The sequence below is a fragment of the Narcine bancroftii genome, chromosome 11 (genome assembly GCF_036971445.1).
Source record: "Narcine bancroftii isolate sNarBan1 chromosome 11, sNarBan1.hap1, whole genome shotgun sequence".
NCBI lineage: Eukaryota > Metazoa > Chordata > Chondrichthyes > Torpediniformes > Narcinidae > Narcine > Narcine bancroftii.
The window spans coordinates 78543706-78558213 of NC_091479.1; the positions used below are offsets into that span (position 1 = coordinate 78543706).

The window sequence follows — 14508 nt, forward strand, 5'->3', positions numbered from 1 at the left end:
CTCCTATCCAGTTCTCTGCGTCAACCATACTACATTGTGATGCAACCAGCCAGGATGCTCTTGATGGATATCTTATAGAAGGTTGACATAATGGTGGCAGTAACCTTGCCCATTTCAGTCTTCTCAGGAAGTGCTGTTGCTATTGCACCTCCCTGACAAGTGAGGAGATGTTGAATCTCCACAATAGGTCACTAATTAAGTGAACTCTAAGGAACGGTGCTCTCTACTCTCTACTACAGAGATGTTGATGTGTAGTGGAGGGTTGTCATTCCTGGTCCTCCTGAAGTCCACTATCATCTCCTTCATCTTGTCCAGGTTGAGACCTGATTGTTACTCTTGCACCATATCATGAGACTTTCTACCTCTTCTCTGTAGTGCGACTCATCATTGTTGCTGATGAGGCTGACTACTGTAGTGTCATTTACGAACTTGATGCCACTGTTGGAGCTGGATCTGGCATTGCAGTCATGGGTCAGTAGCGTCAACAGGAGTGGGTTGACAACATAGCCCTGAGGTGTGCCAGTTCTCTGCATGACGGCGCCCAATATTTTGTTAGTGACCAGGATCCAATTACAGAGAGGGGTGCTGAGTCCAAGTGAGGCTAGTTTCTCCACCAGCCTCTAGATATCAGCCATCTTGGATTTTTATGGACCTTCAAGAATTCAGATCATTTTTGAATTACCTATAATTTTCTTAAAAATATTTGTAAAATTAGTTTTGAGAGGACATATTTTTGTACTAATAAAATCTGATCTCAGAGTATACTGTTAGAAAAGGCATTCTGAATGACTGTGACAGTAATTGATGAATCCATGGGTTAAAATTTTTCATGCCAGCCTGGAAATATTTTGGTCCTGTAAAACACCAAAAGCCAAAGGGAGAAATATAACTCGCATCATAACTTGAACTTTCTGTTGATATTTTGATATAGTGCAAAGAATGAATTTTACTTTGATATACAAAATTATCAATTTTTGTATGGAATTTAATTAAGTGAGGTTCATCATTTTTGATGTTTGCATTCTAAAGGGTTATTTCTCACTTTTAAAATTAAGGAAACAATTGGCATTCTCCAAAAAAAATTACAAATCAAATTTGCACTCTTCCTAGTTGCCTGGCAACAATGGTTTCCCTAACGACAGTGAATCTAATGGCAACATAGGGTTCGCTGCCAATTCATTTTTATCTAGAAATCACTCTAAAGTTAAATGCATGCAACATGTGACACAATGCAGAAAGGCACCTTTTCATTAAAAACTGGTCAGTGGCGGAGAGGGTCAAGAACTTCAAATTCCAGGGTGTCAACATCTCCGAGGATCTGTCCTGGAGCCTCCACATTGATGCAATCACAAAGAAGGCTCGCCAGTGGATATACTTTAGGAGGTGTTTGAGGAGATATGCTATGTCACCGAAAACTCTCAAACTTCTACAGGTGTACACTGGAGAGCATTCTGGTGAGTTGTATCACTGCCTGGTACAGAGGTGCCAACTCTCATGATGAGAATAAACTCTAGAAGGATGTTAGCTTGTCCTGTGTCATCACGGGCACCAGACCTCACTCCATCAAGGACATCTACATAAGACGGTGTCTTAAAAAAGCAGCCTCTATCTTCAAAGACCCCCACCACCCAGGCCAGGCCCTCTTCACTCTGCTTCCTTTGGGGAAAAGGAACAGGAGCCTATAGATGAGCACTTAATGGTACACAGACCACGTCTTCCCCGCTGCCATCAGATTCCTCAATAATTGAACCAAAGACACTGCCTTACTTTTTGCGCACTGCTATTTGTTTTTTTTTATTTATAGTAATATTGTAAGATGGTTATGCGACGCTGCTGCAAAACCACCGAATTTCAGGACTCGTTCATGACAATAAATTCTGATTCTGATGAATCTTTTCCATGGGAATATCTGATGAAGCACATTTCTTACTAGATTTCAAGCATATTGGGTAGACCTGTTCACCTTGAAATTATTGGCTCTCTGCCCTTGGGTTATGCTATTTCATCCCACCTGCGGCTGAGAGGCAAGCTCCTCCTCGTACATCAGTGGTCTCCTCTGAGCATAAATGGCTTTAATTGCTTAACAGGTCCTGCCCTAGACTCAATGGCTATCAAAATTGTTACTCAAATCTTAAAAATAACTTAACTGGACTTTTTGTTTTTTAAAAAAAATTAAAACACTAAATAATATCATGCGAATTTAAACAAATTTAAAAAGCTAACTATTATGGTACATCAATTTCAATAGAGGCTGGTATTTGAACCAAATGTAAGTTAACACCTGATAGCTTGGAGGTTTATGCAAGTCTGAACTGTCCCATTAGTCTCCATTGGGGAGTCTACAATCTCAATGCAGAAGCAGCTGAGAGCACTGCTGCTAACAGCTAAATTCTTTGCCAGTACAAGATTTTGGGTCATGCACAAAGGAACATGAGTGTATCTGATGGAAGTGCTCTAATTTGTTTCTGACTTTATTTGTGTCTTATGGTTTGTTAATGACTTAACTAGCTGCATTTTTGGATACAAATATAACCTCCAGTTTTATTGATTTGCATTAAGTGTCGTCCTCTCTCTGCCTCATTTTGTCTCAATAATAAATGTCAAAAATTTATTCTTTGCTCTCTCAAGTTAATTTACCCTGAGAACCATTTTATGCTCTCCTGATCATTCATATTGAACTATTCAATATGCAACAGTCTCCTCTATTTTAGCAGATGGAGTTCAAGTTTCTCTCCTCTGGTGCATTATAAATCTGGTATTATCATCCACTTTGTTTTATATGTAATTAAAAATGTTGACTTGTCTATCACTGCAAATTACTACGCCGCACCACACCTTCAAACTCTGCTCTCAAGTAGTCTTTGGGAACTACATTTGGTGTGAGTATCTCGTTCTACTGATATGGCACTCCCTATTTGAATTTTTCATCTCTGACATCTTGTTAAAAACTGCTTTTACCAGAGTTAATGCATTAATGAGTGAGTTTGACGAAGGTAACCCATACCCTCTCATTTTTACGTTTGTGGCCTTTCATTTATTGACCTTGCCATTCTGTTATAACTCCCCTTTACCTTTGCCCAGCAAAAGGACATTACAGTTATCTGGTTCCATTCTTACCAGTTCACTCAGAGGCAGAAAGTCCACATCAAAGGCCTTCTTTAATTTCTATTTCAGGTGTCGATATTGATAGTTAGGGAAAAGTGATGATCTAAGAATAGAACTTGTATTGGCTCAAAGGAAATCCTCTGAGAAGTTGATTTTCTTTATTGATTTTTCTTTCTTTAAACATAATCTGATTAATTTATTTCTATTCCATACAATGTGTATACCACATAAAATGCCAAAACAAATTACTGGTTCATTTATTGGTGTTTGTGGGTCCCAGTGTTTGTCTTTTAAAAAAAAAATTGTGAAGATGATAACACAAAGAATACTGAGCTAGGATGTCCCTAAATAGTTGACAACTTAAGGATATAAAGTAGGCTTATGTAATTATGCTAAAACACTGTCAATATCTGTTTACTTGAATCCTGCCAGTTTTGAAGTCTGTTATGAATCCAGAGGACCCCAAAACCCAGCAGCAATAGATATTCACCAAGACAAATGGTTACTTAAACAAAAGTTGCTTTTAATTATCTTTAAAGATGAAAATAGAATCAAACTTTAACTTATCACTATTAACTTAACTAACCCAACTTAACCCCCCTTCTAATTCTAAGTGCACATGTATGTAATGTGTATATAAGTTCATCTCATTCCTCCAAGTTCACTGGTTGCAGGCAATTCTTACACTGTGCACAGAATTTAACATTTATACAGTTCACCAGGCTTTGGTTCTTAAAAGGTAAATTGTTACTGCTCAGGAAGGTTCTTGTCGGTTTTCAGAGAGAGATTTGTTGTATGCTGAACTCCCACAACTGATTCCTTTTTAATCAGCCACTTCAGTTTCTTGCCGAAGAAACTTTCCCCCTGAGGGTTCTCCAGATGATAATCTTTCTTTCAGGTCACCACAGAGTTCCTTTTTGTTTCACTTATTTCAAGTGAAGCATTAGGCAGCCAGTCCTCTCCTCCTCTCCTCTTGTGTGAACTACAAGGGCTTTGACCAGACTGAACTAAGCACTCACAATCTGTCTTCCAAATGGGGTTTTTCCACAAGCTTAAAAGCTTGTCCTGTTCCAGTCCCTGCTGCTGACTATAAAACTGCAGAACTGATCTCTCTCTCTCTCTCTCTCTCTCTCTCTCTCTCTCTCTCTTTCTCACACACAAAGAGAAAGCCTGTTTGACTCTCTCTGCTTGCACATGACCCTCCTAGAATAGCAAGTTCCACTCCAGACAGTCAGTGGCTCTGACGTTCTTTCATTTGTTGCCTTTTTGTAAACAACAATCAATTGGGCACTCTCCAAAGTTTTTGCAAAGGCTCTGGGGCTGACATGTCTAGAATGAACAGAGCTCCAGTATTTTAAATAAGATCTGTTTTAAAATGTTTGTATGTGACCTACTCTTTTAAAAAACCTGCCCCAATTTATCTCCCCAAAACATATTGATATACAATCCAAACACAACATAATCTGTCACATCTACATGGGGTTATGTTTCTGCAGTGAAGATTGTGCATGTATTAGCGACGTTTTTTTTGCTTTGTTAATCCTGTTGTTATTCATTCAGATCTTGAATTCATCCAGAAATTAACTTTTTTAGCACTGAATTTTATGATGCAATGCATTTTCATCTTTGAATGGATATTTGCAGGTTGCAACTTTCCAGTCAGAATACAAACTTGCATGTCTTATCTGTTTTCAATGCATGAAGAGCTGCTAATGACATCAAATGTATAGGAGATCTCCAAAACGATATTTGCTCTCTAGTGGTGATAACTTGAACTACTGGAGATTGCTGCCGAATTTAAGGAGACTCCTTTCACTCATTACAAAAATACTTCTTGACCTCGATCAACATATTTCCATATGGAAACTTGTTACAATATATAATTCTGTTTAATGCACTTTCTGGGTAGGAATGCTTCAGGCCATGAATTGTAGATGCCACAATTGTAGTTGGGGATCCCGAATGAAGTATGGAAATGCGGGCCATATACTGTACTTAAATTTCTGATGATGCACTGGTCCCTACCTCAATCTCTCCAGAGATCAGCATCTCTGTGGCCTTGGATTCCTTAAGGGTCATTAATATTAGATGTATTCATTATAATGTTATGTCTCAGCCAGCAGCAAAAGAAGATGGTTCAAAAGTGTTAAATTTTAACTATATTTATTAACCATATAATGTCTTAACACAATTAACTATTATAAGTATCTATAGAAAATATACAGATATCATATATTTATAAATAATGTAAATATATATCTTTGACTACACAAAAGAGTCTGGAAAAACAACCACCTGAAGAAACACACAAAGATCAGCGTGTACAGAGCCGTTGTCATACCCACGCTCCTGTTCGGCTCCGAATCATGGATCCTCTACCGGCATCACCTACGGCTCCTAGAACGCTTCCATCATCGCTGTCTCCGCTCCATCCTCAACATTCATTGGAGCGACTTCATCACCAACATCGAAGTACTCGAGCTGGCAGAGTCCGCAAGCATCGAATCCATGCTGCTGAAGACTCAACTGCGCTGGCTGGGTCACGTCTCCAGAATGGAGGACCATCGCCTTCCCAAGATCATGTTATATGGCGAGCTCTCCACTGGTCACCGAGACAGAGGTGCACCAAAGAAGAGGTACAAGGACTGCTTAAAGAAATCTCTTGGTGCCTGCCACATTGACCACCGCCAGTGGGCTGATATCGCCTCCAACCATGCATCTTGGTGCCTCACAGTTCGGCGGGCAGCAACCTCCTTTGAAGATGACCGCAGAGCCCACCTCACTGACAAAAGACAAAGGAGGAAAAACCCAACACCCAACCCCAACCCACCAATTTTCCCCTGTAACCGCTGCAACCGTGCCTGCCTGTCCCGCATCGGACTTGTCAGTCACCAACGAGCCTGCAGCAGACATGGACATACCCCTCCATAAATCTTCGTCCGTGAAGCTAAGCCAAAGAAAGAAAGAAGGAATATATGTGAAAAACCCACATCATTCCAGTCTGTGCCCAATATTCAAAAAGGATCCCCAAAAGCCCCAGGTCAGTCAGTCAAGTAAATTAGTCCAAAAACACAGTCCACAGAATTCAATCTTAAAGTTCAATGTCCAAGTTCAGTTCTCTAATTGATAACAAAAGGTGTAGTATTGAATGTTGGAGAGAGAAATGACTTGTGTTGCAGTAAACTTATGAATCCTCACTTATGAGGCATGTGCATTTTGCAAGCTCTCCAGCTGCCCTCTGCCACTCCAACTGCTATTCAAACTGACATACTCTCTTTTGAACTGTCATTCTGCTGCTTCACCTGCTGCTCTCTGCTTCACAGCTCGATTTTCCCTTTGTTCTCGAAGGTTCCAAGCATTGGCGTGTCAGCACTCAGCTGTACCACATGTTGTAAAGAGTTCTTACCAGAAATCCATCCGTTATAATGGCCATCCACAGTCCACAGTCCATGGTCCATAACAATAAGGACCGAATGGATGCTTCATTTGTGGAAGGGAGTGGGGGGGGGGGGGGGGTGGAAAGGGGAGAAAATGACACTGTGTATATTCCAGAGGGAAATGTTTATGTGTATTTTGGTCAATATGTTTCATAGTGTGAAAAATAAAAAAAAAATTTAAAAATTGGATTAATTTAGAACTTAATTCTACTAAAAATGCCCTCTTATTTCGATACGATGCATAATTTCTTTTTTCTTCCACATTAAATGATAATTTTGTTGTTAAGCATACTTTGAGAATTTGGTTTCAATTTTTTTTTTGCATACCCTAGTCTTACTTGCTAGATCTATACTACTTTCTGCATCTTCTGTGCACAATTCGACTTTTCGTGAATGGCCTAAGTTGGGTATCCAATCTTTTCAAAATATGTTTATTAATAATAATAATCTACCCTCATTCGAACAACTATCTCCTCAGGACCTTGTTATAAATACAATAAGGATGATCTATAATTTTAAATTGAATCAAAAGGAGCTGATATCTGCTTTAAGTTATGAGAGGGGGGAGAAGTGAAAATGTCACTATATATTAGCACTGAATGTCTGTATATATTGTTACTGACGTGGTTCACGGTGAAGTATTTTATAAAAAAATAAGCTGATGTCAGCTCTATATGATTTATTATTAAAATTTAGGGATGATTCCCTCGACAAGATTTAAAAATTATGGGAGCAATATCTTCAATTTTCAATTTTGGATACTACCTGGGATTTTATCTTAAAATTGGTAAATTCATCTCTGTGTGTGCCCAACATTTGCTAAATTATACTCTAACATTTCCTAGAAATGTGTTTGGTGTAAAACTGAAGAAGCTACTTTGTTACATAGGTTTTGGTCTTGTTCCTCTCTTCCCATTTTTTTTGGGAGGATATCTTTCATACCTTATCTTTAATTCTCAATGTGTATCTGATACCTAAGAAAATTGATTTGCCTCTCTTATGGCTAGACATTCAATACTGATGAAATGGGAAGATGCTGTCCCTCCTACTTGTACTCAATGACTATCTGATATGATGGCATGCCTAACTTTAGAAAAAAATCAGAATTTGACTGTAACAGATTTAAATTTTATGTTTATTGGGTCCTTTTATTGACTATTTTTGTAATTTATAAGGCCACTTGGAACTTGCTCCATGAGCTTGTGATTTATTTTCATGGAGGTGAAATTGTATGTACTTACTATGTAACTTCAGAAAGGAAGGGGGTAGAATTTGTAGTTTAGTATAATAGTTACTTTTTAAAATCTTTTTCAATTAGCCCTATGTTGCAACTAAATGTTTACCACTTTTCTTGTTCGACTGTTATATTATTGAATTTGTATATAATAGTTTTATTTTTCTTGTATAACAATCATTTTCTGTTTTTAGATATTACTTTTGATTAATGGCTTTTTTTTGTGTACTATTTCTGTAAAATCCAATAAAAAATATTGAAACAGGATTCCTTAAGGGTCATAACGAATTGTGAAAATTTGTTATATGCTGGACTGCTCTGCCTATTAGAGGGCAAAGTTGATTTAATACTTAATTTTCTAGCTCCGTCTTGGTCTTATCCATTTTTCACATTACTGCTCATTGCAGCATTAGGCAGGTCCCTGGATTATGCTTTCCTTCTTTTCTTTCAGTGAGGAGTATGTGAATCTGCCAGTTTACAGGCAATTTTGGGTTAACTTCAGAATCTGGAGCTATTTGTGATTTGCAAGAGCAAATTGTGGAATGAGGGGAACTTTCTCACAATCAGTGCCAATTCTGTGGGAAGATCATATCATTCCTACATTCTTGGGGAGCACCCTCTGGCAGATATTTTTTGACAACTTTGTTGCAAGTGTTGGACCTTACTTAACTCTCAATGCATGTTTTTTGTGATCATTAAATGCATCAATTACTTCAGATCATCAATTCAATTAAGGCATTTAGGACCCTAATGGAGAATATCATTTGAATTGAAAATTCACTGTCTACAGCAGTCCAGAGATGCGCTGTATGCTCCAAGATGATCCACATAATTTGTTGCAGTCTGTGCATCCTGTAGAACATCATGAAATGGAGAGCTTGGTCCTTGCGATGGGGACTGCAGGCTGAAGGTTAAGCAAGTAGAGTGTAATAACCTGCTTTAATGACTATTGACCAGTAGCACTTGCATCAAGAGTGAAGTGTTTTGAAAGGTTGGTGATGAAACATATCAGCTCCTGTTTGAGCAGTGACGTGGATCCATTCCAGTTCACCTATCATAGTAACAGATCTATAGTGGCTGCCATCTACTGGCTACTCCAAGCCCTAGAACACCTGGACAGCAATGATGCATACATCAGGATGTTCTTTATCGACTACAGTTTGGCATTTAACACCATCATCCCCTCAAAACTGATCAGCAAACTCCAAGTCTTTGGAGTTAACACCCCACTGTGTAAATTAGATCCTGGATTTTCTCCAGACCACAATCAGTGAAGATTGGTAAGACCATCTCCTCCACAATCTCCATCAGTACCGGAGCACCATTAGGCTTTGGTCTGGTCAGTATTTGGAGGGGAGATGTAGGTTTCTGTGAGTAGCACTGGACAAAGTGACAAGTCTGCCTTGCAGTAGCAAAGGTTAAAGAATTTCATGTATGCTACATTCCAAATGTAGTATTACGTGACAATAATGGAACCTTTACCTTTTCAAAGGAAAGTGTCTTAGCCACCTGCTCTACTCACTTTAAACCTAGGACTGCGTGACTCGGACGACAACAACACCATCTACAAATTTGCTGATGATAACATGGTCGGAGGTTCTATAAAAGAAGGGGAGATTGAAAAATTTGGCTGAATGGTGCACCAACAATAAACTTAAATTCAGTGTCATCAAAGCTAAGGAGCTGATTGTCAACTTAAGGAAAGGATCAGAGGTGTAGAGGATGAGAAAATTCAAGTTCTTGGGAATCATTATCTCAGAAGAACTTTCCTGGGCCCAACACACTTATAGCATCATGAAGAAAGCACGTAGCTCCACTACTTCCTCAGGTGGTTGGTATGACATCATAAAGCCTGGCAAATTGCATCACAGTATGCTATGGGGTCACCAATACCCCTGAGGGTAAAGCTCTCCAAAAGGTAGTGGACATAGCCCAGGACATCATAGGCAAAGCCTTCCCCACTATTGAGTACATCTATAGGGAACGCTGCCATCGGAGAGCAGGAGCCACACCACCTGTTCTCACTGCTGCCATCAGGAAAGAGGTATGGGTGCCACAATATTTGCCCCAGCAGGTTCAGGAACAGTTGCTACCCCTCCACCATCAGACTCCTCAATGACAAACTCAGAAGGACTCTTGTGCATTTCATTGATTTTCTTTTTGATTCTCTTTGTATTGCACAGTCAGTTTGTTTTCATTTGTTATCTGCTTACAGTTCATTGTTTACATATATATGCTGTGTGCAGTTTTTAATTAGTGGTAATTCTGCTGTGCCTGCAGGAAAAAGGAATCTCAGGGTTGTATGTGATGTCAGGTATGTACTCTGACAATAAATCTGAAATACTGGAAGTGTCAGACTCCAGATCATATAATGCATGAGCAATGGAAAGGCCAAATTGGAACATGCAGGAAAAAAAAACATTTCAACAGATGGAATATTATTATGAGGAAGCTACCAATCTTTTGCATGACACTTGTGGTTTCACTAATCGGAAACCATGGATAAACTAGTAAGTCAACTTGCTGCTGCAAGTCAGGTTAGTGGCATTCAAGTCAGGAGACCCAGCCCTGTATGGGAAATCCAAGAACAGGCTCTGAAAGGGCAAAGGAGAAGTCAAGAGATGCTGCTGCATGAGCTCCAGTCTCATGAGAACATCACAGGCACCCAACAACTAAGGCAGGAAATGCATCCTTAAGCAAAGCCCAGCAGCTCAGGATGCAACAGCACAACACTGTATTGCCTTCCACGGATCCTGCCTGATCTGATGAGTCCCACCAGCATTTTGGGTGTTGATCCAGTTTTCCAGAATCTGCAGTCTTCCTTGTTTGTCTCCAATGAGCTAAACATGTTTTATGCTCGCTTCAAACAGGGGGCCAACAGAGAGATGAGATCAACATCAATTACTACAAGTGATGTTACATCCATGGTCGCTGTTGCTGAAGTCAGGGCAGCCTTACAGTGGATGAACCCACAGAAAGCAACTGGGACAGATGGTGTCCTGAGAGCCATCACAGATCAACTGGGGATGGGGATATATTTATGGACATCTTTGATACCTTACTCCAGCAGGCCAAATTCCCCACTGGCTGAATCATTTTGTGGTAGGGTCGCTGCAAAGCATCAGACTGGAAGTCTACACAGAGGATCATTAAAACAGCCAAGGGGATCAATGGGGACTCCCTTTCTCTATGCACAAGATATACTGGGATTGATGCCTAAATAGGGCTCAAGGAATTATAGAAGATTTTTGATCCAGCAGTATTTTCAACCCACTAATATCAAGGAGGTGGTATATGACCATCAAAATCAGGACTGGCAGACTGAGGAGTGGTGTCTTCCCACAGGCTGTGAGATTAATGAACCATGAAAATCATCCCAAATATTTATCTATATTTATTTTGATTATGTGATCATTATGCAGAGTGTGATGAGTTTTTGTTCATGTACCATGGTCTGGAGAAATGCTGTTTTGCTGGGTTGTACATGTACAGTCAGATGATGATAATAAAATTGAACTTGCTTCAAGAAGGCCACCATCACACCAGTACTGAAGAAAATCATAATAATGGGCCTAAATGTCAACCAATCAGTAGTTTGACATCCACCATCATGAAGTTCAGGTCATGGCTCATATGAACTCTAGCCTACCAGGAAGCATCAACCCCCTTCAATTTGCCTGTAGTCCAAACAGATCTATGACAGATGCAATTTCCCTAGGTCTCCACTCAGCCAAGAACATGCATGTTAAGCTTCATTGGAGATTATGGTGTTAATGAAGGATGTAACCAGTAAACCCATTCTCAAACTTCAGGATTGAGGCCTCAGTACCCCCCTCTCTGCAACTGGATCCTGAACTTCCTGCCTAAAGGATCACAATCAGTGAAGATGGGTAACAACTTATCTTCCACAATCACACTCAACACTGGCACTCCTCAGGAAGGTGTACCCCCATGAAACTACAGCTAAATAGTGTTCCAACTCTATCTTCAAATTTGCAAGATGTATGACAAATAGACTCATGATCATTTATTTCTATGTAAATAGATGAAAATAAACTGTTATTTTTCTCTCTGAATAGACAATTATGCACTTCACTTACATTAAAGTTTAACGTCAAATTTTCAGCATGTCACTATTTATTGACAAGTCTCTAGCATTTATTGCTGCTTGTTCTTCTTGTCGACAGGGTGATGATGAGAAGCTACGTGAACTGCTGCAATCAATCTGGTGAATGTGCTCTCGCATTAGATTTTGGATTTCAATATTTTGACCCATGGACAAAAATAGAACAATAATGTATGTCTAGGTTGCAACAGTGAGAAGTTGGAGGTAATCAGATTCCTGTGTATCTGATTTCTTCCTTGTTCTAGGTGCTGGAGGTCATTTGTGCATCTAGTAGATGGCCCAGCAGTTTTGCCATGTTACATTTCAGTGGGAGATTTAAGTGACTGGTTTTAATAGTAAATTAGCAAGCTTATGCTTTGTTCCAGTCAGTATGAAGTTTCACGAACAATGATAGAAAGGAGAATGATTTGCTGCAAGGCATATGACTGTTATCTGCTCTAATTTTTAAATGTTTAACTCAATTCAGTTTAATTGGAAGATAATTGGGGTGATGATAGTTTTAAGATGTATAATGTCATTGAATATCATGCCATTGTAGGTTAAGTGTTGTATTTGGGCGGCATTGGCTCGTGAGCTGGAAGGGCCTGTTGCTATACTCAATCTCAAAATTAAAAATCAAGGCGTCATGGTTTTGTTGCTTTTATTATGCTGTGCTTGTCTGATGGGACAGCATGGTTGGCTTAGCAATTAGTGCAGCACCAGCGACCTAGGGCGTGGTTTGAGTTTCGCAAAGAGTTTGTGCGTTCTCCTTATGTCTGCGTGGGTTTTCCCCGGGGGCTCCAGTTTCCTCCCACTGTTCAAAATGTGCTGGGGGTGTGAAGGTTAATTAGGTGTAAAAAAAAAAAAAAAATTGGCTGGCATGGCCTGTTGCCTAAATTTAAAATTTGAACACATCATCTGATCCAAACCTGAATATGACTTTAGAGTTTGAGATAATGGACAACTTCATTATCTCAGATTTTTCTATCATTGCCAAAATGTTCCATTTCATTAGACCAGAAGAAATTAATATCAATAGCAGAAAACCAACCATGTCTCACCTACTCATGTGCAGGATTCTGAATAAGATTGTATCTTCTGTTTTAGGGGTCGTGGTACAACCTAAAGATCAATGTGATTAGTGAGTTTTCTTTTTGCCTTAATGTCCAGGTCTGTGCTGAAATGAGAGCATTCAATATCAGTGATGCTTGACTGGGTAAAATTTGTGAATATATTTCAGTTCAATTAGCTAAAATTTGCTGCTTCAACACTCTAAATTGAGATTTAAGTCCTTTCTAGCAGTGTTTCATTTCAAATTCCTCATTTTACTGTATGATTCCCAACTGCAAAACATGGCACCTTTCTCATTAATCTACACTACATTTTTCTCTTTGATGGAATCTGATAAATCTGACATCTTTATCTTGTCAATAACATTCACACTGTTCTTCCATTTTCATGGGTGCATAGTTTATCTTGTAAGTCGCCTTTAGTCTGAATTTCATTTTGGAGGAAGGAACTGTATGGTGTTAGGTCTGCTTTGTTCGAGAATGAGTGAGTCAGACACCGGACTGAGTCGAAATCAAGGTTCTTTATTACCGGATTGTAACACTTGCAACTAACAGTGTTAGTTGGAGAAGGCGCATTCTAACGATATCAGCAAGTGGTGTTTTTTATACCCCAGGACACGCACTTAGTAAATTATCATACCATTACACTGTCCAATGAATAAGCTGTTGCTACCCTTCACTGTTAGTCTGCTGCTCATCAGCTTGTTAGTGCCAAGCTTATCTTGAGTGTACAAGGTCACATCTGCATTCTGTTACTCCTTAGTACTGGGTGACTCCTTCTCCGGTCCCATCTCATGATGGTTTTACCTTACAATGGGTATCTCTAAGTTTGCCATGACGCACTAAGTTGTGATGAGGTTGTAAAGAGGCTTTTTGGACAAGTTGAATGTGCAGATTGGAGACTTGAACTTTGATTGAATGCAAAATGGATAAATGTGAAGTTAATCACTTTTTAAAAAAAAATTATTTAAATAGAGTTAAATTGGGAAATGTTGATGTATGTAGGGATTTGGCTGTTCTTTCAGTTACTGAAGGTAAATATGCAGGCATGACAATCAGTTAAGACAATTTGTATATTGGCCTTCATTGTAAGAGATTTGTTGACAAGAAGAAGGGTATCTTGATACAATCAATTGGGAACTTGGAGAGATCACTTATGGAGTATTGCATTCAATGTTGGCCAGATTACCAAAGTAACAACATCCTTTCCACAGAGAAGGCAACAAAGATTCATCAGACTGACTGTTGGGATGGTGTTATTGTAACAAAAGGAGAGATTGGATTGACTGACCGGTACTTGTGAAAATTCAGAAGAAGAAGCAGTAATGTTATTGAAATGGGTAAAATCCTGATTGGACTCGATGGGCTGGATGTCAGGAGGATGTTTGCCTTCACTGAAGGTTTTGAAAAAGTGTCACAATTCACGAAATGGGGGAAATATGGCTTCACTCAAAGATGAGTGAACTTGTGGAAGTCTCTGCCACAGAAGGCTGTGAATGTTGTCACTAAATATATTCTGAAGAAGATATAAATGCATGCATTGTTTTTGTCTAGGAA

The 14508-nt window shown here is 39.2% G+C and overlaps 1 protein-coding gene and 1 long non-coding RNA gene across 14 annotated transcripts in view; both read left to right on the top strand.

Annotated features, from left to right (window-relative positions):
- LOC138745963 (voltage-dependent L-type calcium channel subunit alpha-1C-like) overlaps positions 1 to 14508 on the top strand; it is a 488237-nt gene that overhangs the window by 67525 nt on the left and 406204 nt on the right. The window lies entirely within an intron of this gene.
- Positions 9735 to 14508, top strand: part of LOC138745969 (uncharacterized) — a 34888-nt gene continuing 30114 nt past the window's right edge. For 2 of the 3 annotated variants that reach the window (XR_011346631.1, XR_011346630.1), the window contains exons 1-2: positions 9735 to 9820; positions 11964 to 12106. This is a non-coding gene — a long non-coding RNA (uncharacterized lncRNA). The remainder of the gene's footprint in view (positions 9821 to 11963; positions 12107 to 14508) is intronic. The other variant, XR_011346632.1, reaches the window with a different exon arrangement.